Source organism: Sebastes umbrosus, chromosome 13 (assembly GCF_015220745.1).
Source record: "Sebastes umbrosus isolate fSebUmb1 chromosome 13, fSebUmb1.pri, whole genome shotgun sequence".
NCBI lineage: Eukaryota > Metazoa > Chordata > Actinopteri > Perciformes > Sebastidae > Sebastes > Sebastes umbrosus.
The window spans coordinates 6,173,278-6,197,953 of NC_051281.1; the positions used below are offsets into that span (position 1 = coordinate 6,173,278).

A 24,676-nucleotide genomic window follows, 5' to 3' on the forward strand; every position below is an offset into this window, starting at 1 on the left:
TTTTCGACTTCTGTTAAACATTTCGAGACCCTACAGATTTATTTGCGACCCCTTGTGAGGGATCCCGACCCCCAGGTTGGGAACCACTAATTTGAGATATTAAAGGTCGGGTCAGTAATGCTGACAAAACGAGCAAGAGTACACTAGATTTTAAAAATGATTCAACCGAAAACCAAAAGCAGTAGCTCCAAAAGTTGCTAAATTTAGTGAGAAAGTCGCTAGTAAACACAGTCTACTTTTTATTCTGTTAATTAGGGTGTGATTGTGTTTGAACATTAACATTATAATAATATGGAGGATGTATGTGTGTGAGACCAACACTCCGATGAAAAATCAGCTTTGCACTTTACTGGCCACAGAAATGCTTCTGTCGAGGTAACGTGATTTCACAAAGTGCCGCCTTATCAACAGCGTTTGCATCCTCTTGTACTGAGGCACTTATGGTACGCTCTTATTACACTTCAGCGCTGCATATATTCATATATCATGTATCCATTCACTTCAAATTGAAGCCTGTATGACTGACGCATTGAAGCACGCACTTCCTGTTTTTAAGTGGATTCAAGTTTGTTCAACTCTGATCTGTGAAATCACACGATCATCCAGTAGAAACACTGATACAGTGTTTGGAAATGGAGAAATCTTGGTTATTCTGAGGTGTCAGCGCCTTTTTTAGACTCCATGTACGAATCTAACTGGTGAATTGAGTTGTCAAATCTGTAGATGACTTTTATATATTATAAAATAGAGTTTTAGAATGCATCAACTGTTTGTTATAGAGAGACAATCAGTGTAAGGAGGAGAACGGGCTGGGTGGATGGGTCCACAAAACTTCAGACTGCGCAAGGCTTCAGGTGGACACGGAGACTGAGTCTGAGCATCAGCTCTTTTTGCAACAGGGACATTTTTTTCCCATGCACTCATCTGCTCTAAAATAGATCCATGATTATGAATCTTTGATGCAAAGAATTTGAGCATTTTTCTTACTTGAATCACTCGAGTTCCTCAGGAAATAGTTTGAGCCCTACTCGAAATCTTTCTGATTTAACCGTATGTGCCTCTTCACAAGAGGACTAGCAGAGAGGCATTTTAATGAAAGTGAGCAGTGTCTCCACTGAGGAGAGTAAATAAACCAATGCTTGTATCATCGTCAGTGTTAAACAAACACTGTTGTTTGTCCTCTTTCCACCACCTATCAACAATGCTGTATATATCTGCCCTCACTGTTTATGTTTATTTCCTTTTTTCAACACTTCAGTTTGTGGGGATATTTCCGTTAGGGTTGCCTTCCCGTCTGTAATTGGTTATCTAGACTTCCACAGTGGGGCTGGTACACTAAAGCATGCTAATCACATTAGGAGCGCAGCTTTTGCACGATGGAGAACAGTACATCAGTGTGTTTACTCCCAGCAGCTGGAATACGTCTATGATCAGCAGCGGAAATGAAAGAAAATGATCCAGGATGATCACATAAGGCTTAAGGGCCAAACTAATCACATGGCCATTCAGCTGGGGATTCACTAATTCACTAATTGCCCATTCGGCCTTCTGTTTTCCCTCTCACGACACAGCTTGTCTACTTGTGATATGAGGACAAATGTTTGGGTTGGCATCATCATCATCTTATTTCTGGTGTGTTGGAAAAAGTGATTTAGCTTGATTAAACTAAAAGACATTTGCAAAGAAAGGGCATTGCAAGGTCATGGACTTTTCATCAGTTGGATAGAAGATGTTCAGTAATGTAGACTGTAAATGTAGACTGTACTGTATATAACAAGTGGACGTAGTCACCGTGATGTCACTCATTGGTTTGTGGACTGACGTTTTGAAGCCTCGAGAAAGTACAGCTGAGGCTACATCCACACTAATACGTTTGCATTTTAAAACGCATAACTTTTGCTACGTTTATGCCTATAGCATCCACACTGCTCTGGCATTTTCGAGCCCCTAAAATGGAGACGTTTGAAATCGCTGCCGACCCCGTTTTAGTTTTAAAACTCCAGGGTTGTGTTTTAATCTGGACGGACCCATCACGTGAACCTTTTCCGAGAGAAAACAAACAACATCTGTTGTGTTTTTTGCCATGTTGAACGCCGTATACTCGTGTGTTACTTTCAGTAACAGCTCCACCTCGTCGTCAGTCTAAGCAAAGAAATCTTACTGGTCTTACTCATCGCCATTGCGGTTCTTTCCTGTTTACACCGACACGCACATGCCCAGTGTATGTGAATGGTCATGTGATATGTGTTTTCAGGCATGGTAGTATGGATGGAGATTAATTCTGAAACAGCCCTAAAATGCTTCTCTGAATGGCGTTTTATAATGTATTAGTGTGGATGTAGCCTGAGGCTGATGGGAATGTCATTAGTTTTGCAGGTATTTGGTCATAAACCAAAGTGCTGGACAAACTGAAATTTTGACCTGATGATGGCGCTAGAAGAAAATTCATCTTGAGGGGGACATGAATGTCTGTACCAAATTTTATGGTAATCTGTCCGATAGTTGTTGAGCAACCAGCTGATAATGTCACCTCTGATGGGAAAATGGAAAATCCAAGTTGTGAATTGTGATGTAAGCGTACTATTGTGATGCAGTTCTGTTTATTTTGCCTCAGATAGTGTGTGTGCGTCTACAGTATAATTGTGTGTTTCCTTGCGTGATTGTGGGTGTCTGTACAGTACACTGGGGATCATGGAAAAAAATGGCAAATGACTGATTTTAATGTCAAATGGTTGTGAGCACAAAGGTCTTTGTGACATTTCTGTTTTGGGGCATTGACCTCTCTGCCAGCCTGCCGCCGTCTTTACAGTCTGCCCAGATGTCCACTGTCTGCGAATGTCACAGATAAACCTCAAACCTCTGCTGTTGGCTGCTTGCATCTGTTCATATCACTTCTTTTTCACATTGAAGGGAGCATGCTGCTCCTGCCTTCACACCCTTTGAGAGGGTGAGGTTAAGAAAGGTGAATTTTATATGTGAGAAAAAGAGGAAAAACCCCTCAGGATGCAGACCTACAGTTTGATGAAACAATTGAATCTTTCACCTTTATCCTATACCGCCTTTCTCGGGAGTGACCAACAGTTTTGTCTGAATTGGTTCAGATGCCACTAAATAATTTATAACACATCTTATGAAAGGCCTTTAAACTGTGTTTTAGGGGGTGTGAGAAATGTTTTTTTAAATACTACAAAGCTTAATAAAAAATATATGACTTGGAAGGAAATAAGAATACAAAACCACGTAGCAGAAAAATACGTGTGCAGGTATTGAGGCAATGTAGCGCCAGAGGCTCCAACTGGTCACCTGAGCAGCAGGAGTTTGGGCTGTTTGACCTGCCGAGCCGGCCGTGAAATGAAAAGATAAAACGTCCAATGCGCACATCATGAGCCCATCTTGTTCCCCCACCAGTCCCTATTGTTCCTTATACACAGTCTGAGAGTAATGTACATAAGAGTCAATGTAAAAGTCACCTGTGGCAAATACAAAAAACTGAGTATTAGACACACCTTTCAATAAAATGTATTCATTCAGTCAACCTTTACTTATACAGGAGGTTCAATTAGAGTTGTTAACTCTCTTTTTGCGTGATCTTTCTGTGTACACATGGCACTAAGCAGTGGTGGAAAGTAATTAGGAAATGTAATTAATTAAGTACTGTACAATTTTGTCCGTCCCATTCTCCTGAATGCAATATATTGGTGGTGAAGGGTCAAAAGTCAAAGGTCACTCTGACCTCATTTCCATCCCATTCTTGTGAACGCGATATCTCAGGAATGCCTTGAGGGAATGTCTTCAAATTTGGCACAATGTCCACTTGGAATCAAGGATGAACTGATTGTATTTTGGTGGTCCAAGGTCAAGGTCATTGTGTGATGACATTTTGGACATTTTACGTGAATGTAAAGTGCAACTTGACTGGTTGGTGGAGGCATACAACCGCAAGGCGTTAATTCTAGTTTACAGTTGTTACTGTATGTCGAACTTGTTAGCAAACAATTGCTTATTTACACAGCCAGCAGTTACAGAGCAACATTAGCATTCATCTGGAGTCATGTAGATCTGTTTGTTCTTTACCAACTCCTGAGGGAAATATCTGTCTCTTTAGCTGCTAAATGCTCCACTATGTTCACCAGATAGTCTCTAACTGTGTTTGTCTGCAATTTGCTGCTGAGCAGGTAGTGTACTGTGGTTTTTTTTAATGGAAAGCGTTGCATGCTGGGGCTGGAAACAAAGCTGATGAGAATAGTGAGTATGAGCCAAAACCGTACAGTTAACCAAAATATAAAATGCTCTGTAGCGTTGAGGTGAACTGGATGATAATTCTCTGTGGGTTCATCTCTGTGAGCGACAGGTTTCACATTACACCATGAGTTTTTAATATGAAAATATTGATCAGTGCAGTTTTAATGTACATGCAAATGTATAATTAAAATCAAGGGCTAAAATGGATCATTATAATTTTATTGTCTGAATTTGTGGAGTTAATATTTTTTCCCTACTGTATTGATCATAACTAGGGATGCACCGATACCACTTTTTTTACCCAAGTACTTTACAAGTACTTACATTTGGGTACTCGCCGATACCGAGTACCGATATGAGTACTTCTCTGTGCCAAAAGACCCTCGTTAACAGCCAGCTGGAGGGTGTGAGCGACACACGGCAAGCTGGGGAGTCACGCATACGAGGCGGTGCGCTGCGACCGCCTCTAGGTTGGCTTGGAAAGGCTCGGGACGAAGGTGCTTCCCAGGGCTGTGGCCAAGTGCTCGCTGCGCCCTCTCTCCCTGCCGGAGAGGGACGGGGCTCCCGGTGAGACTGTTGACCGGGGCGGACTGTCCTTAGTGCGCCCCAACCGCGTCGTGCTGCCAGAGCGAGGCTTGGCCCACGTAAAAGGGCGCCAGGGATCTGCGGCGATGTCTGCAACCCACCTTACCCGTCTTGAAACACGGACCAAGGAGTCTAAAATACGCACGAGTCAGAGGGTGCAAGCAAAACCCCGTGGCGCACTGAAAGTGAGGGCCGGCGCACGTCGGCTGAGGTGGGATCCCGGCTCCTCGGGGTCGGTCGCACCACCGGCCCGTCTTGCCCGCATCATCGGGGAGGTGGAGCGTGAGCGCGTGTGATAGGACCCGAAAGATGGTGATGAGAGGTTAACGCTGCCGTAAAGTGGTATCGGGGCCGTTGTATCGGAGCCGTTTTGCGAGTACGAGTACATGAGCACAGTATTGGACCCAATACTCGATACCCAATACTGGTATTGGTATCGGTGCATCCCTAATCATAACATTGTGTGCTGAATGATCAACTAAATGTTAGTTAGCTTCTTTGCAATATGTTTATTGATTAACAGGAAGTAAATTAATGAATATGGTACATACGTATGTAGCTGGGGTAAAAAGGAAAGAATAAAAACATTCATGTTAAAACAGAATGCAAACAAACAAATGCGTTAGTAAGATGTCAAACATAGACTTCAGCTTTTCCCTGTTTTAGTTCAGTCTTGGCTGTTATTACTGTGTGTGTGTGTGTGTGTGTTGCATATTTGAGCGGCAGCATCTCTGGAAGTCTAATGGCATTTGAATATTTTAAATCCAATTTATGTATTTTCTTTTGAATTAAACATTAAATAATTGAAGTGAACCTTTGAATAATTCAGGGGCTGCTTGGGAAGCTGAGGTCAGCAGGATGAGGCCACGGATCTAGTATGAACAGTTGTAGTGCAAAGTTTTTACATACTGGCCATATTGTACAAACACAGTGGAGATTCTACCACACAGGACACTGAATATCTTTTTGTGAAAAAAGGAACATTTCTCATATAGTACATGCATTTTATCAATAAGCACATCACCATTTATACTATACTATTGCACTCTATTTCTTTCCCTACTTTTATTTAAATCTTTAATTATTCCCTTAGCTTTTGATGGGTTCATTTTTAAGTCTTTTATCATTACACACAATGTTTTAGTCATTATGCACCTACATTTTAAATGTTTTTTTTAATTCAACCTGCCTCTTTCTCGTCAAGACTGAGTTTTGCACATCTACATTCATATTTATTTGGTTTAAGTCATAATGCATAATACACAGTCCATTACTGCTCTTAATAATTATAGTTCCTTCATTTGAATATGTTGCTAAATTCCTGCTTCCATGTCGTGTTCAATCCATCATGACTGAGTTACACGGCGTGTACTTTTTGCCATTAATATTCGGCATGTGAGAAGTGAAGTGGCTCAGTGACATCAGAGAGGGATTTACCTCGTACGATCAAAGCCATCCTTGATATTAGTGTCCTTCACCGCCTCCTCTGCATCCCAGCTCCCACATCCGCCCACAGGAGTCGGCCATCTGGGAGGATTTCAAGAGCCTGTGTGCTCCACATTAAGACGTAATGAGCAAAAACACATACATGAATATCAACCACATACACATTCTTTATTGTTTGGCCATATTGTTTTTATTATTGAATGAAGCCTGTATAAATAATTTCATAGTTACACATTTCCATTTTCCCAACTTATTTGCATTTGCAGTAATTTGATTTGAGAGTCAACAGATGGGGCATATAGAAAACATGCAGCTCATCATGCTGTAATCAGAAACAACATTCGTGCCTTTAAAACCATCCAATCAGTCCCATTCAAGTCAACAAAGTAGAACCCAAATCCCCCAAACAGGAAATATAACTGACCAGCTGAATGAATGAATGTGCCTCCAGTTTTCCTCCCAACCAGTGGGCTACCTCCGGGTCTGAGAAGTGAAGCCAATGCTGAAGTGCCTTAAACTTGCATTCTCTCTAATAGCCAGCAGGGGGCGACTCCTCTGGTTGCAAAAAGAAGTCTGACTGTATAGAAGTCTATGAGAAAATGAGCCTACTTCTCACTTGTTTTATTACCTCAGTAAACATTGTAAACATGAGTTTATGCATGCTAGATATCTGGAATGTGTCTGCGATGCATCGGCTCGTGTCTTTGAACAGGTCACACATAACGCTCGGGCGCCAATTTGCAAATGCAGAGACAACGCAGATTTGCTCCTGATCTGGGGCTTTTGTCAGGGAGCTCCAAAAACTGTGGAAAATCAGGGCTAAAGTTGTAGAGTGTGAACTAGGCATTAGGGAAAGATCATGGTTTGGGTTCAAATTACTACGTTGTTAAGGATATCGAACCTTTGTTGTCATGGTTACAATAATAAACGCTTGCTTAAGGTTAGGGAACGATCTTGGTCATTGTTAAAAGACGCCAATGCTGACTGTCGGTAGTCGACCCATCCGTTTGCTTTCATGTCAGGTTTTTTGGGGATTTGCTGATGCTGATTGTTGTTTCTCTTGGGAGGACAGTCTGGAGATGCAGAGTGCAGGATGTGACCAGCAGCAAAGGTTTCGGGATGAATTTGAATGCCTGATATTTGGATGTTGGATGCTTTCACCAGCTGAGCCATCAGTAGTCAGCCCAGAAGTTGACCTTTGAGTCAGTGTATGATGCCACCATCACCATTCTCCCCTCAGGAGGAGGAGTTGCAGAGGATGTGAAGGCCTTTTGGGGCTGGAGAAGGTTGTAAAAGTGACTGATGGATAATTATGTACATTTATCATTTCACTGCTATAGATATTGATCCTACCTGTTTATAAGGTGACATTTTAAGATGGATCATTCGTAACCAGTGCTGTTATCCTGCTCTATTGATTTGTTAACTATGCATCAATACAGCAGGCTTGCACCAAAGTAATTTAAAGGTTAAAGGACATTTTTTAATTTATTAGTCAAACTAAAATACATTTTTGCTAAGAAATCAGTGTGTAAATCTTTGGTGTTTGCGTTCTTACTTGGTCAAACATAAATTCTGTTCATTCATCAATGATTGCTCCCTCTGCATTAATCAGGGGTATGAGAATTTTTGTTGGACGTTGGTCAACAAATGGCAGCGTCTGCACACATACAGTGATTGCAACTCGGCAGTAGCGTACAAAGTACAATAGAGAGGCAAAGTCCCTCCCCTTCCGGTGGCCCCATTGAGACAAATATTTTTTGGATACTGTTTGAATTGCGCCATGAATCGCACATATGATGTTTGTCAATTTAAAAGATAATTTTGCAAGTCAAGAAAGTCTGTTTCATATGTGGCAACGGGGTGTTGAAATGGGCAGTGGACGGGATCACACCGGCCAAAACAAAAACAGATGGAGAACATACTGGCTGTAGCATTGCTGTCAGAGAAGCCAGTATTTCAATTCAGCCTGTTTCCTTAATCTCTGATGACCTATCATGGTCATTTTATGATTTATCACAGTAAATATATTACGTAGTGGTCCTTTAATTAATTAAGACCAAAAAAAACAAGATATTGGGGTAGGACACCTCAGTAAAATAGCACCTTTTTCCAGCCTCTACAGTCAAAATAAATAAAATAGAATACATAGATAACAGAGACACAGATTTCTTCATATGCTCTGTCTAATTTCGTTTTTACACAATATGCAAACTAACTAATGTTTTGAGAAGAAACAGGTTAACATTTTGCTATGTTGGTTGTTTCTTACAGTAATTTATTCTAGTCGGTAGTCCTGGTATGTTCAATAGGTTGGTAGGGTTAAAAGAAGTCCAGTACGAGCTGGACGTTCACATCAACAGTTACTTTACATCTTACTCCCGTTTGCATTGACGCATTGACAACAGGAAGTAATATATCTTGCAAATGTCACGCCCAACACAAGGTGACGTCGATCAATAAATTGATTGTCAGTGATTCACTTTCTCCCCTTTTGGCCACAAGTGTCAAGTCTGTGCACGGGATTAACAGTTGAAGAAACTGTTCCTAAAGCAGCCGATAGACCGTTCCATCACGGCCCTTTCAGAGCCTGTTGGTTAATTAATGAATATAGAAACTGAGTCCCAGAGTGGATTTTAAATGGGGAATTTCTGTTAATGTTGACTTCATTTCAAGATGCCTGAGAGGCTGTTTCTAAAGCTATATTGGCAAATCCTTTGAGAATATAGAATAATAATCACTGGCTCTTCGTCAATCCAATAGATTTCTTTCTCTGTGTATCAAAAACCAGATTTGTACAGTGGACACACAGTGGGAGCTCAGAGTGATAGCTCAGCGTTAATCATCCTTATGGCTTCTTCTCCCCAGAGGAAGTCCAGGCTGCTCAATATTCCAAATATAAATCCCATTATTGGCTGGCTGTGATGTATCTGGATCGGCTGCATACATTACAGCAGTTCAACCACCAGAGGGTAAAAAGGCAGAGCAGAGAAACTGACACACAACTCTCATGTCCTCATAAATGTTGTCCTTGGTTTCTTCTCCTTTTAAAGTTATAATCCTTAAGATTTTCATGGAATCAAAGCCTATTTTTGGGGTCTACAATAGCCATTAAATGTATTTAAATGTAGTAATTACCTCCTTATTTGGTAGTTTTTATAGAGAGCTGAAGTGAAAGCGTGATTTCTGGGCTCTGGTTCAGAAGTAAGACAACCTCATTGAAAATCCCATTGACATTTGTAACAATTCTAATAGCTAAAAATGTAGCCTTACAGTATGTCAAGAGGCTCTCTTCATATGTTTAGATGATAGCTTTTTGTTTATTTAATGTTTTAAGCTGCCTTTAACAAACACCATTTCCCATGAGCCCTTGACTTCCTGCGGGTTAAACATCACGGCTCGACAAAAGAGGCGAGTCCAAGTGGATTCTGATTTGTCTTATATAGACGGTAAACCCATTACCTTGCACGGCAGCTGGATTATTGCGATAATTTGAGAACACGTGAGAATTGCGGGATGACGAGACCACACGAAAATCCATCTTGTGAGGCTTCAAGTAAAGCGTTTGTGTCCAAACCACAGTGCTACGGACCAATAAGCGTCCCGTGATGAGCTACTGGTAGCTATGGGTGTGGCTTAGGTGTGTGACGCCACACGGAGAGGCAACTTTTCGTTCTAAACAACAATGGCAGCTCCTGATTTTATTAAAACAATGAGTTTGCTCTGTCTTTGTTGCACTCGGAACTCTGGGACCTGTAGTGTTGAACTGCACCTGTTGTTAGGACTGAAATGTATTACGACTTAAATGTGCAGTTTTGTTGTTATTCTTGTCTTCCAGCCCGTTTGTACGAAAAAGGCGTATAAATGCCACGCTAATGCACGATGCGTATAGCGGGCAATAAGTACACCTTTCTTGATTTCCGCATGTCTTTTGTACGCCATGTATCCTGTAATGACTGCAATGTAAACACATTTATATACAGTATGCTACACTCAGAGTTAATGACATGGTATAACAAGTGAGAAAGACAACCACCTTTAACCAGGAGACTGGTGTTCGATAACGTTGTTGACCAGACGGTTGTCACTTGACGATTGTCACATGATGATTGTCACATGGTTTTTACTGGCATTTGTGACGTGTTTTCTGTAGTTGTGTTACGTTGTTTCCATACGTGTTTTACTTAGTTTAATTACTTATTTTAAGTCCAACCATGATGTTTTCCCTTAACCTAACTAAGTGGTTTCCTTGCCTGAACCGAAGTTAGTGGTTTTCTTGCCTAAAACTACGGACGTTTGCGCGGCATACAAATGACTCGCTAAAAGGCTAAAATGCGTACTCATGACACATGGAATGTCCGTGTAATGTTGTGGTATTTATACGCCTTCCTGTGGAAAAGTAATTTTGTTGTTGTGAACTTAACTGCCACTGTTACCGTAGTTTTGTTGCGTGGCGTAAAAATGACAAGTGAAAAGAGGTGTAGAAATGGCACGCGAAAAGGCTAAAATGTGTACCACCAGGATGCAGATGTCCTGCGCTTTGTGCCCTCTCCATCCATCCCAACCTCCTCCGTATGACTTGCGTGCGGTACAAAAATGCAGCACTTCCTACTGCCACAAAAACACATTTTGTCTCATTTTCAGTTTAGTGTTTAACTTTGAACTCAAAAGGTTGCCTCTTCTGCAACTATTCTGCAAAAATCTCGAAAGCTGGATGCTTTGAGATGAACTCACCTTGTCTGAGGCTTCTTCAATAATCCTCCATCAGAATCAGAAGTACTAGAGAGCGCAACACCGAGGCTGCTGTGTGTGTGCCTTTTCAGAACTGACTGCCAGCCGATGGAGGAATGAATGCTTGATGTCAAGGCCGCCGTACAAAAAAACAACCCAATCTTTCCGGTAATTGACTTGTCAGCCACTTAGCAGCCGTGAGCGTGCTCCATTATGAAATGTGCACAAATGTTACCGATGGCTCTGGAGAGCGTCCCTGACTGATTTTTGTCAACTATTTGATTCATACGTTGAGGGGGAGGTGTTTATGCAGATGAATGGAGCTCAGATGAGTAGGCTGGACAGACGGGGAAGTGAATGACTACTGCTGCTATTATTTTCCATGTGTGATCGAGGATGAAGAAATCAGTCATGTTACTTGGTGAAAAACATTGCTCAATAGCCGAAACCAATGGAATGGAAAAAGCTTTCAAGTGTTGTTGTCTTGTTATTGTCTCTCTCCGTTGCTCGTGCAGCTGCCTTGCACTCTTCAAGCCTGCATCTGTCCATTTATTACTACCACCCACTTCCTGTTTTGCAGTTGTCATATTGAATGTTAGTGTGTGTACGTGCCTGCGTGGGTGAACGTGTAGTCAACAATGTATATGCGGTGGTGAGGTAGATGTGTGTAGACCGTTGGATTCGTGGACAATTGCACACGTGGAAACAAACTGTAAAAATACTGATGGTGAAACTGTGTTTGTGACGTATTCAAAATGCTGCTCGAGAAAACGTGAAGTTTACAGGAAGTGAAACGAAAGCGGAGCCCCTAAGCCAACCACAATGGTTAGAGAGGATCTCCAGAAATGAAACAAAGAACCATTAGATGCTTTTTTTTCCTCTCTCATAGCTGGTGTCTCATGAAACTGACTGACTTGTGACCTTCCAACCTTTAGTCTGAGCATCACATCTTTAAATCTACTCACAAACCACTCTTGAAGTCTAGCCGTGTTCGTGCGTGTATGATGCGTTTTTTGTTTGATATTGCAACTGTCGTTTCTCCCTGTGATGAAACCAGATGTCCTCTCATCGGATCACTTGGACGGTTAAATGCCACCTGTGTCCGAGCCCACATAGCGCACCCACACACTTAAGGTTTGATAGATGAAAAACAACGAAAAAAAAATAAAACAGTCAATCAGGGGAACTGTAGAGGAGGTTTCTTGCACAGATTCATTTTCTTTTTCTCATTTAACAAAGAGATGATTAGGTTCTGCTGTAAAGACGGTGGTTTTCCCAGAAGAGACATCTCAATAATTGACCAGTTTATGAGAGGAATGATTACGTGAGTCAAAACAGTCACAATAATATTCTGATAATAAAGATATACCTGCATAAACAAACCTGTCTTCTGTTTAAGTCCTGTCTCCTAAGAATTATGTTCCATACAACAAAATTGCATTGTGAACATAAACTGTATATAAGAAGTGGATGTAGTTACTGTGACATCACCCATTGGTTTGTAGAATCCGTTTTAAAGCCTCGAGTTTGGTATTTTGGCCGTCGCCAGGTCGTTTTTTTTGGAACCAGAAGTGACACGAGAGGGTGGAGCTGCGAAGCTGGAGGGTGAAGAACAACCAAATGCTGAATAAGATATAACTGCTAGATGTGTAAATAGGTAATGGTTCTCTGAAAGCTTGAACGTTCTCATCCCAACTCGTAACTACTGCCAATTTGTCATGCGTCACTTTATTTTTGGCATTAAAACCGCTATGGTAACCCTTGGCCTCACAAAGTTAGGTGTAGGAAAGAAATACATGGTTGGGATTAAAACTACTACGTTTGTACAGTGAAAATGATACTGAACATTGTGAACACGGGACAGGAACAAACAGCTGATTGTAACGGGACGCACGAGACACGAACAGCGGTCTCCTGGATGAAAGCCTTGTGTTTGTTGGACCCCCCACCTCCACTCCCGCCCGCCTGATGTGTCACTTTCGTTCGTTATACTACTTCACCACTCCCAGAACGCTCTTTCTTGGAGTGTTTACTGTTGCCGCGGATGGGTTTACATTATAGTTAATGGAACGCCCGGTGCGGCAGTACCGAACGCCGACAGCCGTGACAAATCCTCAGTATTTAACGCCCTGGGAATAAGAACAGGCTAGTTCACAACTTGCTTCCGGCTGTCCCCAAGTGACCAAGAAACAAATCCACCATTGCAGGTTTAACCAAAGTGGTTTTGTTGTCTGAACTAACCACCAGGATTCAGATGGCTCCTCTGTTGTTAAAGTCCTGCGCTTTGTGCCCTGTCCATCCATCCCAACATCCTCCATATGACTTGCGTGCGGTACAAAAATGCAGCACTTCCTACACTGGAAAACCTGTTGTCATTGAAAATAATCCAGGCAGCAATTATGCTGCCCGTTGCAACATATGTGGTGAAATAATTACTATATAAACTATAATTTCTAGGAGACAGGGTTAGCATAAAACCAAATCCTTCACAAGATCTTTTTTAAGGAAACTTTTGAGTTATTCCCAGCTCGTATGTAATGGGGATGTCAGTGAAACGTAACCCAGACGAAAACAATCTGCTTTTGATCACAAAAGAGGCAACATTGTGCTATTTTCATCCTTCTCAAATTAAGCTGAGGGCCATTTGTTTTGCTGCAGTTTAAGCCCTTTCTCTGTCATTGCCAGTGGCTCATGTTCAAGTTACATCATCATCTCTGACATTCAACAGGCCCCCTTTCCCTCCTCTGACGTCCCACCAACAAACCAGTGCTTGAAAGTTATCAGCGCATGTTGTACATTCTTTGGGAAGCGGTAGAAACTTGGAGCGAATCGTGTTTTTCGCCTCCAACACAATCACATTCCTCTGGGCTACTTTGGAGAACCAAGGCAGCAGGAGAGCCAATTTCCCTTTTAAGATTAGTTCGTGCCCTGTAGGCTATTTCTTTCGCTCACAGAGTTCCCATCGTTAGGATTGTCCCCATCTTTGGGTCGTGGCTTTACAGTACAACCTCCGCTTCTTTCCTCTCTGCTGCTTTGAGTTACAAATGAATGATAAGCAACACAGAAATCGTATTCACTGAAATTGACAAACGGCTGAGTTTAACATCCAGGCGTCAGGATGATGGAAATGTGAGAACGAGGGGAGAGAGAGAGAAATAAGGCACGCTTCTCTTGTTTCTCTGGGGATCAGCCTCTTTTAGCTACAGCAGCAGGAAGCAATGCAGAATCCTGTGAAATGAGGATACACAACACGTGTGTGTGTGTGTGTGTGTGTGTGTGTGTGTGTGTGTGTGTGTGTGTGTGTGTGTGTGTTTGAAAGAAAAAATCAAATAGGTGATTGTGTGTGTGTGTTTGCTGTGAGAGGATCTGTGAAAAAGAGAGGTAGATAGATGTCTGCTGGCTTTACTCATCAATGACTTCACTACAGAAATAGCCAGCAGCACAACAACAGGCCGACACATTTCTGTGACACCTTTTAGAGCTGTCTGTGACATAGTGTGCAGGATGTACTCTGTGTGTGTGTGGGTGTGTGTGAGGGGGAGACATAATGTAATGGTAAATGTGAGAACTGTACTGCAGAAGAGAAGAGATGAGAGGAAGCAGAGTTTGAGTGAGCTCGGTACAGTTTTATGTGCTTTGACATGCTCTGCAATAGTTCCCTGCTTCCATGGCAATGTACGTTTTTTTCCCCAAGTAAATGTTGAATTTTATGAGTGTCAAACTCGTACTATTTGAGTTTGATTTAGGTAAAGAACTTAATTATTATATCAAGCTGCATTTTTGGGGTTATTTGTTTGCATCCACTCCTTCCTGTTGTATTATAATGCATTGTAAAACTTGACATGCATTAGGATTACTATAATTAAAAGACCAATATGTAATATATTTACTTAGATAAATCATAAAATGACCATGATGTGTCATCAGAGATTAAGGAAACATGCTAAATTGAAATACTGGCTTCTCCGACAACAATGCTATAGCCAGTATGTTCTCCTTTGAAATTTCCATACCGGTCCGCAAAGGATAATAATGCGCTAATGCAAATTTGTTTTAACGCCACTAATTTCTTAAAATGCATTAACGCAACTTGCGATTTTTAATTAATCTCTTAAAAATCCAACGGGCCGCCGCTATTTTATCTTTCGGAGGTTGTAGTGGGTTCAGTTTTAGAGCTAGAGTGAAGATACTGGCATCATATGAAACCAAAAAAAACTAAGAAATCCACTGGTACCAACAATGTCACACTAGCTTGTCATGAAGGGGTCCCTTGACCTCTGACATCCAGATATGGGAATGAAAATGGGTTCTATGGGTACCCACGAGTCTCCCCTTTACAGACATGCCCACTTTATGATAATCACATGCAGTTTGGGGCAAGTCATAGTCAAGTCAGCACATTGACACACTGACAGCTGTTGTTGCCTGTTGGGCTGCAGTTTGCCATATTATGAAATATAAAAAATGTGCAGTTAATTTGCGATTAATTGCGATTAACTGTGGACAATCATGCAATTAATTGCAATTTTATATATATATATATATATACACTGAAATGTAAACGTGTAAAACTAAGAATATAATGGGTTAAGTTTCTCCTAGTTTTTAGGTTCTGTTCTGCACAACATTTGAAGCTTAAAAGGCAAAAATAAGAATTGAAGTTGAAGTTAATTTTCCCGTTCACTGATTTGTTATTCTCTATAGAAAAAAAATACAAAGAGAGGAAAGACAGATTTAACCCTGCAGACGGGTGAATGAGGGAGGAAAAGACGACTCACTCACAGCTGTTGATCAGTGAGACAGAAAGAGGGAAGAGAGGAAGAGAGAGGAAACTGAACACAGAGGGAAGCAGAGAGAGAGAGAGAAAGCATTAACCATGCGCACATGAGAATCAGAGAGAGTCAGAAAGAGAGAGAGAGAGAGAGAGAGAGAAAGAGAGAGAGAGAGAGAGAGAGAAGGAGAAGGGAGGGCAGCAGAGGGAGAAAAAAGGCTTAATTAATTCAGGGTGGATGGGAGGGATGTTGCTGCTGTCCCTGCCGAGGCTTCAGTGCCTCTGCTGTCGTGCTGCCTGTAAGCCGAGTGTTTGTGTTGAGCAGAGAGGACGACTCGGCTGCTGCTGACTGCTGTTGACTGCTGACTGAGAACCAGACACCAGTCCAGCCCGGCTACGACTCCACTGACTGTCTGACTAGCTGGCTCTTCAGTGAACCACCCAGCAGGGATGTTACATGGACTATAGTGGGAGCAGCGATGGCCAGAGGTAGGGAAGACTTTCTCTGTGATTACTCCTCCTGTTGTCCCAGTTCTGTCTCTTGCTTCCTTGTCGATGATCATGCTGGGTTTTTTATATGTCGTCTGATCCGTCTTTGCTGTTTCTCTCTTGACTCTATTTTTTCCTGCAAATGCTTAAATATTTTAGTTTTGACACATTTCCCCGTCTTGTTTCTTGCAGAATTCTCCTTTTCTGACCCAATTTTGTTTTTTGCTTATGAGTCAAAATGTGCCTTTTCTCTCTCCAACTTTTTTTTATTATTATTTAATTTGCTGTATCCGAACCAGACATGCTTTGTGGTGATTTTTTTTGCGATAAATGGCATCTCAACTTGCCAACTTGTAGTTGAGGAGGTGAGACACAACACTGGATGTGATGTGTGTTTGGGTGGAGATGGATTAGAAACAAAATGTCTCAGACTCATTTTTACCTTCAGGGACCAGCTGGAGACAAAACAATTCAACATACTGTCGTTAGATCAGTCGGTATCCAGTGACGGTGTCAAGCATCACCCCTCAGGGTCAAAGTCACTCTTTTCTGGGAATAAAAAATCAATCAAAAGGCTTTATATTTTTTGCAAGTGTAATGTAATGAGCTGTAACATGTTACACCAATAGGATGACCTTTGTTAGGGAGTTGCAAGGAGAAGGACATAACTCTTTTTACAAAAACATTTCTCATAATTATGTGCTGTATTACCAATTTTCAAACAGGATATATTATGTATTATATATATTGTGAAAAACTCACGTTTTCAGTGCTTGTGCACATACATTTGGGTATCTGGAGTAGAGATGTTCCGATACCATTTCCTCGATTGCGATATCTGAACTTGCAGTATCAGCCGAGTACCGAGCTGATACCAGCGTGATAAGAGATATATAGTAGCTGTTTACTACTGACCATGTATGGATGTGATATGACTACTATCTTTGGATTTTCACTGTGAAATATTGCCAAATGGCTGACATTTTCCTCCCTTTGACTGCCGTTACCGTTACGCTCTCCACTAGCGTCGCACTGTTGTTGTTTGCTATCGTCATTTGACAAACTACCTGCAATCAGTTCTTCTTCGCTGCTCTAAAACAGTAGTTGCCAGTGGCAACCATGATACAGGCTACTGTTTTGGAGCGGCGAAGAAGAATTGATTTCTGGTTAAACAAGTTTTTTTTTTCCGAGTTAATAAATTATGGTATCAGAACGGTGCATAGACTGGTGATCCCGAATTTTGGGCAGTATCGGGACACATTTCCGATACTGGTATCGGTATCGGAACAACTTTAATCTGGAGTACCAACCCACCAACTGTGAAATAAGACAACCTAGTCAGTTTTTTGTGAGCTGCCTTGTAGAGCTGCACAATTAGTTGCAATTTTAAATCACAATATTACCAACTGCAATTTTCAAATCGCAAGATGGGCAGTATTTGTTAATGGTGAAATGTGTATCAAAATACCATTTTAAATTAAATATTGTGGTGCTGCAGAGACGTCCTGGCCTACACATCATATTCTACAGACTTCAGAAAACATCTTTGTTTGGTACAGATCCCAGCAAAAATCACACCATAATCATTTTAATATGTTTTTCAATGAAAATGAGAATAATGATGTAAAAATGATCATTCCCTCTAATATCGCAAATCATATCGCAAGTGCAATATCAGTCAAAATAATCACAATCAGATTTTTTTTCAAAATTGTACAGCCCTACAGTCTAGATCAGAAAACATTCAGATTTATGTCACATACAGGCTCATTAGAATATATCGCCCACAGCACAGAGACCTACCTTTGCAAATTTGCACCATCATTTTTCTCACAAGCCAATCAGAGCAGACTGGGCTTTTTAAGGAGACAGGTGCTAAAGGGAGCGTTTCAGACAGAGGGTGAATACAGGTATATTCAGACAGTCAGTATGAGAAAAATAATGTGTTTTTTGAACATTAAATCATGTAAACATGTTCTAGTAGAAACCCAAATTACAACCTGAAAATGAGCATGATATGTCCCCTTTAAATTAACAGAAGTAATTTTATATTTCAGATTATTATTTTAATTATGCTGTCCGGAAGCAGAGGTGACGTACTGAAAGGCTGATCAGTTATTGTGAAGTATAATTGAAAATGCTATCACTTTATATTTGAGTCTCTAATTAAATTGTTTTTGAGTATATGTTGCGCGTCTTATTGTCACTCCCTTCTAATCCCAGGCTTTCTCCTTGAGAGTGATGCTTCAGCATGAGACAGCCGACTCTTCGTGATTAATCTGCTCTCGGCACGTCTAATTACATCTCATCAAGCAATCACCAAATGCGATGGTTATTTATTCCTTGACAGCATCCACTTGGTCGGTGATAAACATTAGGGAATCTCTGCCCGAGTCTCCACTGTGAGAATAATGAGAGCGCGAGCAGAGAGGGCAGAGCTGAGAGAATCAACAGAGAGAATAAGACTGGATAAGAGAGAGAGACAGACAGAGGATGGATAGAGGGTGAAGGGAAGAGCTTCATTTAGCAGCGCTGTGATATGCAGCTCACGTTCTGAGTCCCTTGAAATAACATGTACAGTACATCAGTACATGTTGATGTGCGAGGCCAGCTGTCAGGTCAGTGGAGGTCTGTGAAGATGGAGGTGAAAGCCTCCCTATGATGATCCATCTGCCATCAGACAGTAATTCATCACACGGGTTAAGAGGTGAACAATCGCCTGTCTGAACATTGATCTGTGTGATTAGGACGAGAGCATGCACAGACCCACTCAAATTGATTCCTCTGGTAATTTCCGCGCTGACCCGAATAGAAGATAACCCTGATTATGAGACGCCCCAGTCCCCTTCTTTTGTAATACCTGGTTTTTGAGCCTTTTAGAGAAGAATCATTAACCAAATCGAGGTAGGCATATTTTAACATCTTTTAAATAAAAATCACTATAAACTAAATAATAGAGGTATTTTGAAACATTCATCCATCCATTTGCTTCCGTTTATCTGGTGCCGGGTTGTGACGTCCCTCTCCCCAACAGAGTTTTCCAGCTCTTCCTGGGGGACCCGAGGCATTCCCAGGCCAGACGAGATATACTGTGTAATCTCTCCAGCGTGTTCTGGGTCTACCTCGGGGGCCTCTTACCAGTTGGACGTGCCCAGGAAACCTCTAAAGGGATCACCTCAGGTGGCCCCTTTCAACCCGATATCGAGTGTAATAGACCAGAGGAAGGTCAGTTTTTGCCTCGTAGAAACGTGAATATTACACGCCTGTATTAACGTGCAGTGCCATCAGGGGGGCGACAAAGCCACGGACTTAGGTTCAGGCAATAAAACCACTTTGTTAGGTTAAGGGAAAACGTCATGGTTGGGCTTAAAATAAGTACGTAAACTAATAAAACACGTACAGTACAGAAACAACATAACATCAGTGCAGAAACAGTTGTCACCTGACGTTTGTCACTACAAAACACGTGACAAACGTCACTGACTTAACTTACAAAACAAAACATCGGTCTCAAACAGTGGCCTTCCAGTTGAAAGTCCGGTGTTTGTTGGACCCATCAATCACCCCACCTGCCCACCATAAGTGGTCTTTCTCACTTTATATACTGGGTAACTAGCGTAGAGCTACGGAAAACACGTGACAAACATCATGCCAGCAGAAACCTCGGCGAGGCAAGATGTTACACTGACACGCTTACTTCCGGTGGACAGGTGGGTCTATTACACGCTTTGCCGCGAGGTCCCTTTCGACACGAAGGAGCAGCGGCTCTACTCCGAGCTCCCTCCGGATGTCTGAGCTCCTCGCCCTATCTCTAAGACTGAGCCCAGACACCCTACGAAGGAAGCTCATTTTGGCCGCTTTTATCTGCAATGTCATTGTTTCAGTCACTACCCAAAGCTCATGGTGTTTTGTACTTGAATCTTAACGTTCTGGGTGTTCTGAGTCATTACTGTCACTGACTGAATCAGTAGCTGTTGGCTTTGCAGCTCCCTTCACAGGTGACCAAAAGCGTTGTTATTAGCTCACAGTATTTTACTTCCAGGTAAAAAAAAGAATCACTGAAAGGCTGATAAATCCACACAAACAATGACGATGTGATAAGCAGAGGTGGTTGCTGACCTTGTAAACTACCTGGTTTTGTGCTGAATGAGAATGGGAGTCCTATATTTACCCTTGCTGTGTTTTTGGTCTCTACCAACTCCTAAGGGAAATATCTGTCTCTTTAGCTGCTAAATGCTCCACTATGTCCACCAGCTAGTCTCTAACTGTGTCTGTCTGCTGTTTGCTGCTGAACAGGTGGTGTACAGCGGGTTATATAGAGCTGCCTGCTGCAGGTGAAAATGATGCTATAGCAATGAAAGTGAACCAGAACAGTACATTTAACGGACCTGACAGATAAACAATGAGCTGAAACTTTCTATAAAAGCTCCGTAAAGCCGAGAGGAGCTGCAGATTCAGGTGATGATTCTCTGTAGATTCATCACTATGAGCGACCACTTTGACATTGTCACGTTGTTTACACACTATAGCATATATAGTCGATTTAACCCTCTGAGACCCACAATAAACCCGCTTTTGTCTTTTTTAGGGCGGTACAGGGGTCCTTTAGGGGGAGATAGCAGGTCAACAGTAGATGTCACATAGAAGTGGTGTACATCATCTGAAAGCTGGAAACCTGAAGATTAATTTGAGATGCAGCTCAGTACTATATGTCAAGTTGTCCCAGTCATAAATCAGAAATACATATGAATTAAGTTGTCTCAGCAATTTTTGGGTTGATACCATTTGTTACAAAGATTTAGTGCTAAATTTAACAATTATTTTACCACTCAAGATTTGATAAAAATGATCAATAATCCCTCCAAAATACCACATTAAAACACCAAGACCTTGAGGAACACCATAAAAAAAAACAATGCTGTGATTTGGTATCAAAAACCTTTGACATTTGGAGATTTCTCGGCATTTTTCGGTGATTGGATGGCGAGCGCTTCTGTTCTGGAAACTGCTCAGAAACCCCCTTATTGTCAATCTAGCTAGGAAAGCCATCCATCCTCTGAATGCTCTAATGGAGTCCTTAGGTTTTCTAGTTTAATATGATACCAGTACCAGTCTCTGATAGACAATAAAGTCGGGCGGGATCGCGGGTCTCAGGGGGGTTAAATAAAATGAAAACCAATGAAATGATGCCAATCTTTGATCACCACTACAAAACCGATGAAAAGTGAAAAACAAAAGCAATCACTTTTAAATTAAGTCTTTCTGATTCCTTTTTACCATGTTGTACATAATCAGCATTAAGTCCTGGATTCAGCTGTTTGATGATTTCCAAAGTATTCGGCTCAGTAGCAGCTCCTTCATTCTGTTTACACACTCTTGAAAGCAATCAGTTTTGGGACCACTGGAAGAAGAAGGCTGTTATTATTTATTTTTTTTATTTGTTTTTGGGCACTATTTCTAATCGACTCTGTCCAGTCAGTTTGTGCAGTGAAGACTTAACGAGACTATTTCCATTCGTTGGGAATTTATTTATTCGGTGGCAGGAAAACACGTGGCTAACAAATGCCAGCAGAAAAACTAGTCGGTAACTTTAACTGGGCTTACTGGAAATTTTTGCGGCTGATAAAACTCTAGACGGATACAAATTCACAAGTCTTGTAGCTTTAAGTCAAGACACGACTCATCATACCACCCTATCTTGGATCAATGGGCCAATATGTTATCTGAATAAAGGCCATTCAGTAGCTTGCAGACAGGTCTAACCTTCCTAATCGAATATATTCTGCACACCAGACCTACTGCAGCGCTCTTTTTTGTCTCGTAATGACAGGCCTGCAGTGATATTACATGCCCTCACTGGAATGTAAAGTCTGCGTCAGAGTATTGTGGTGGCTTTCAGTGAAGTTTAGGTCCCCAAATCATGTGTTCTTTACAGATTTGCTGATCTTTCAGACCCTTTAGTCCCTTTGAGGGTCACTTTCATGGGTGACAAAAGCTTCATGAGACTGTAACTGTTTCCCAATGAAAGTCAGTGGCTGGCCAGCGGAACGATTCAGTTGTGAAGCAGCAACGTAGTGTGTGAAGTTCAAATCCTGATTTACTTTAAGACCTCTACAAACATTCATGGAGTGGGCGTGATTGTTTGATCTTCTGTTTTTGGAAAAAGAAATGGTCCGAGTCCGCCACTGGAGAGGGGGTTTCAGATGTTGTTTGACAATGTAACAGTCACTGAGGCCGTTATGTTTGCATCAACGCAGCTCTGAGCAGAGCAGGATTAGAAAACGGTGAGATTTCTCAACTTATCCTCATACAACTGTTTGTATGATATCTTAGAAAAAGTTTTCCTCATTTTTAATGCGTTTTCCTACGAAGTCAAGCAACACGTGACGCACGTGTCAATTTCCGCTTGTTACATGTATACAGTCTTTTCAAAACAAACTTCCGTCTTCCCATTTGAGCATATTTTTTTATGCTAAATGCAGTACCTGTGAGGGTTTCTGGACAATATTTGTCATTGTTTTGTGTTGTTGATTGATTTCCAATAATAAATATATACATACATTTACATATAGCAGCATATTTATTTGCCAACTCCCATGTTGATAAGTGTATTAAATACTTGACAAATCTCCCTTTAAGGTACATTTTGAACAGATAAAAAAAAAAAAAAATTTTGATTAAATATTTTAATTGATTGACAGCCCTTCTTCAAACATATCTGGAGGGGATCTTTAAGGTATCGATGTAATCTGCTGTATTTTACTCTAAAAAACCATTGCAGAGGTTAAAAGTTTTGGTTCTGTGGATTCAGGCTTCGGGACGGAGTTGTTTGTATTCCACATGTTCAAGTTTCATAAACACAACACTGATGACAGAGCAAGAGCATCTAAATCTGCTGTTTGAAATCAATTGGCATTCCCCTTTAAATACAGTGCAATCAGTTTTGTATAGCTTGGCCTTTTCATTCCCCTCTGCGTTTTACACACAATCCCCCAGTTGCCATGACACCCAGACCTTCCATAAATACTCCTGGTATTTGTGAGGCTACATCCCCAGTAGGTTAGAGAGCAGAAAGCCACGGCCCTCTGTGAGCCCAGCCGGCAGCAGAGCTAATCGCAGATCAATCCACAACCTCCTCAGATAGTTTGAGTGTCCAGGGCGAGCTCAGTGTACTGTAGGTGTCAGCTACAGCGGCTCACAGCACAATCACACGTTTGATTTCTTATCCTCGTAACCTTGACAATGAACACCTGCTGTACGCAAATAACCCTGTGGTAGAACTTCAGTAGATGACTAACGACGCTGAGGAAGATCTGACGTTCATCGCTCTGACCTCTGCTGCAAGCTGTGAAAACAGAGGCGAAAACTGAGATGATTCATTCTCTGGAGATGGAAAGAAATAATCGCCGAGAAGATCACATTTCAAGAAAAGCCCTAAGTGGAAACACTGAGTTCTGATAACGGGGGCGAGAGGTGAAGATAGTCCGGGACGAGAACAGGGTTCGTGTGTGATTTTTTTGTACAGTATGTGTGTCTTGTCATGTCTTGACAAGGGATCAGTGGCGCTCCTTTTATGGGTAAAGATGAAGCTCAGTCTGCAGCCCCTAAGGTTGACCGTGCCCACGTGCAGTTCATCCTGTGAAACAATATTAGCCACTAAATGAGTTCTGAACTATTGGCCTGTGAACCCCCCTCCTGCCCTTTGATGCCCCACGCTGGAAACGACATACAGAAGGAAACTCCGGAGCAAAACATCAAAAAGTATTCCACTTGGGAAGAAATGTTTTCCACTGTCTGAGCAAAAGCTCTTAATCTGGAAAGGTCTCTTCCCCTGTATTGTGGTTGTTGTCACTAATTCCCTCTGTTGGCCAAGGGGAGGGTGTCAATGCGTTCTCATCCCAGCTTTGTCAAACCCTTTGGTGTCACTCTTTTCGGTCACAGTAAACACGTGTTTAATGAGCCCTCGGTGTCACTTTTTGGGCGCAGAAAACACATGCTTAATGTTGTGACGTAAACAAAAACACTTGCTTAGGTTTAGGCAGGGGACACGAACAAACAGCTGATTATAACATGACGCACGGGACACGAACGGCGGTCTCCCCGGATGAAAGCCTTGTGTTTGTTGGACCCGTCCACCTCCCCTCCCACCCGTCCTGTGTATCTCTTTTCGCTCCTAAAGCTACGTCACCACACTCCCGGTGTACTTTCCCTGAGCGTTTAATATTGACGTGGATAGCTTTATATTGTAGTAAATGGAAAGCTTGGTGCGTCTCATACTAATGCCAACGCCATATCTAACACCGGTCGGTATTTGACGCCCTGGGAATAAGAACAGGCTGAGGGTGTGCTGTATACAGCCATGTGCCATCACCCATTGAATTCACCAGTTTCTTATTTGTCAGCAAGAAGAGA

At 41.7% G+C, this 24,676-nt stretch overlaps 1 protein-coding gene across 3 annotated transcripts in view; it reads left to right on the top strand.

The window, feature by feature from the left end:
- The window catches only part of LOC119499981 (diacylglycerol kinase beta), a 132,386-nt gene that overhangs the window by 13,085 nt on the left and 94,625 nt on the right, over window positions 1-24,676 (top strand). For 2 of the 3 annotated variants that reach the window (XM_037789302.1, XM_037789300.1), the window contains exon 4: window positions 16,101-16,264. The gene's annotated coding sequence lies outside the window, so the exon portion shown is untranslated. Of the gene's footprint in view, window positions 1-15,481; window positions 16,265-24,676 lie in introns of those variants that run through there. The other variant, XM_037789299.1, reaches the window with a different exon arrangement.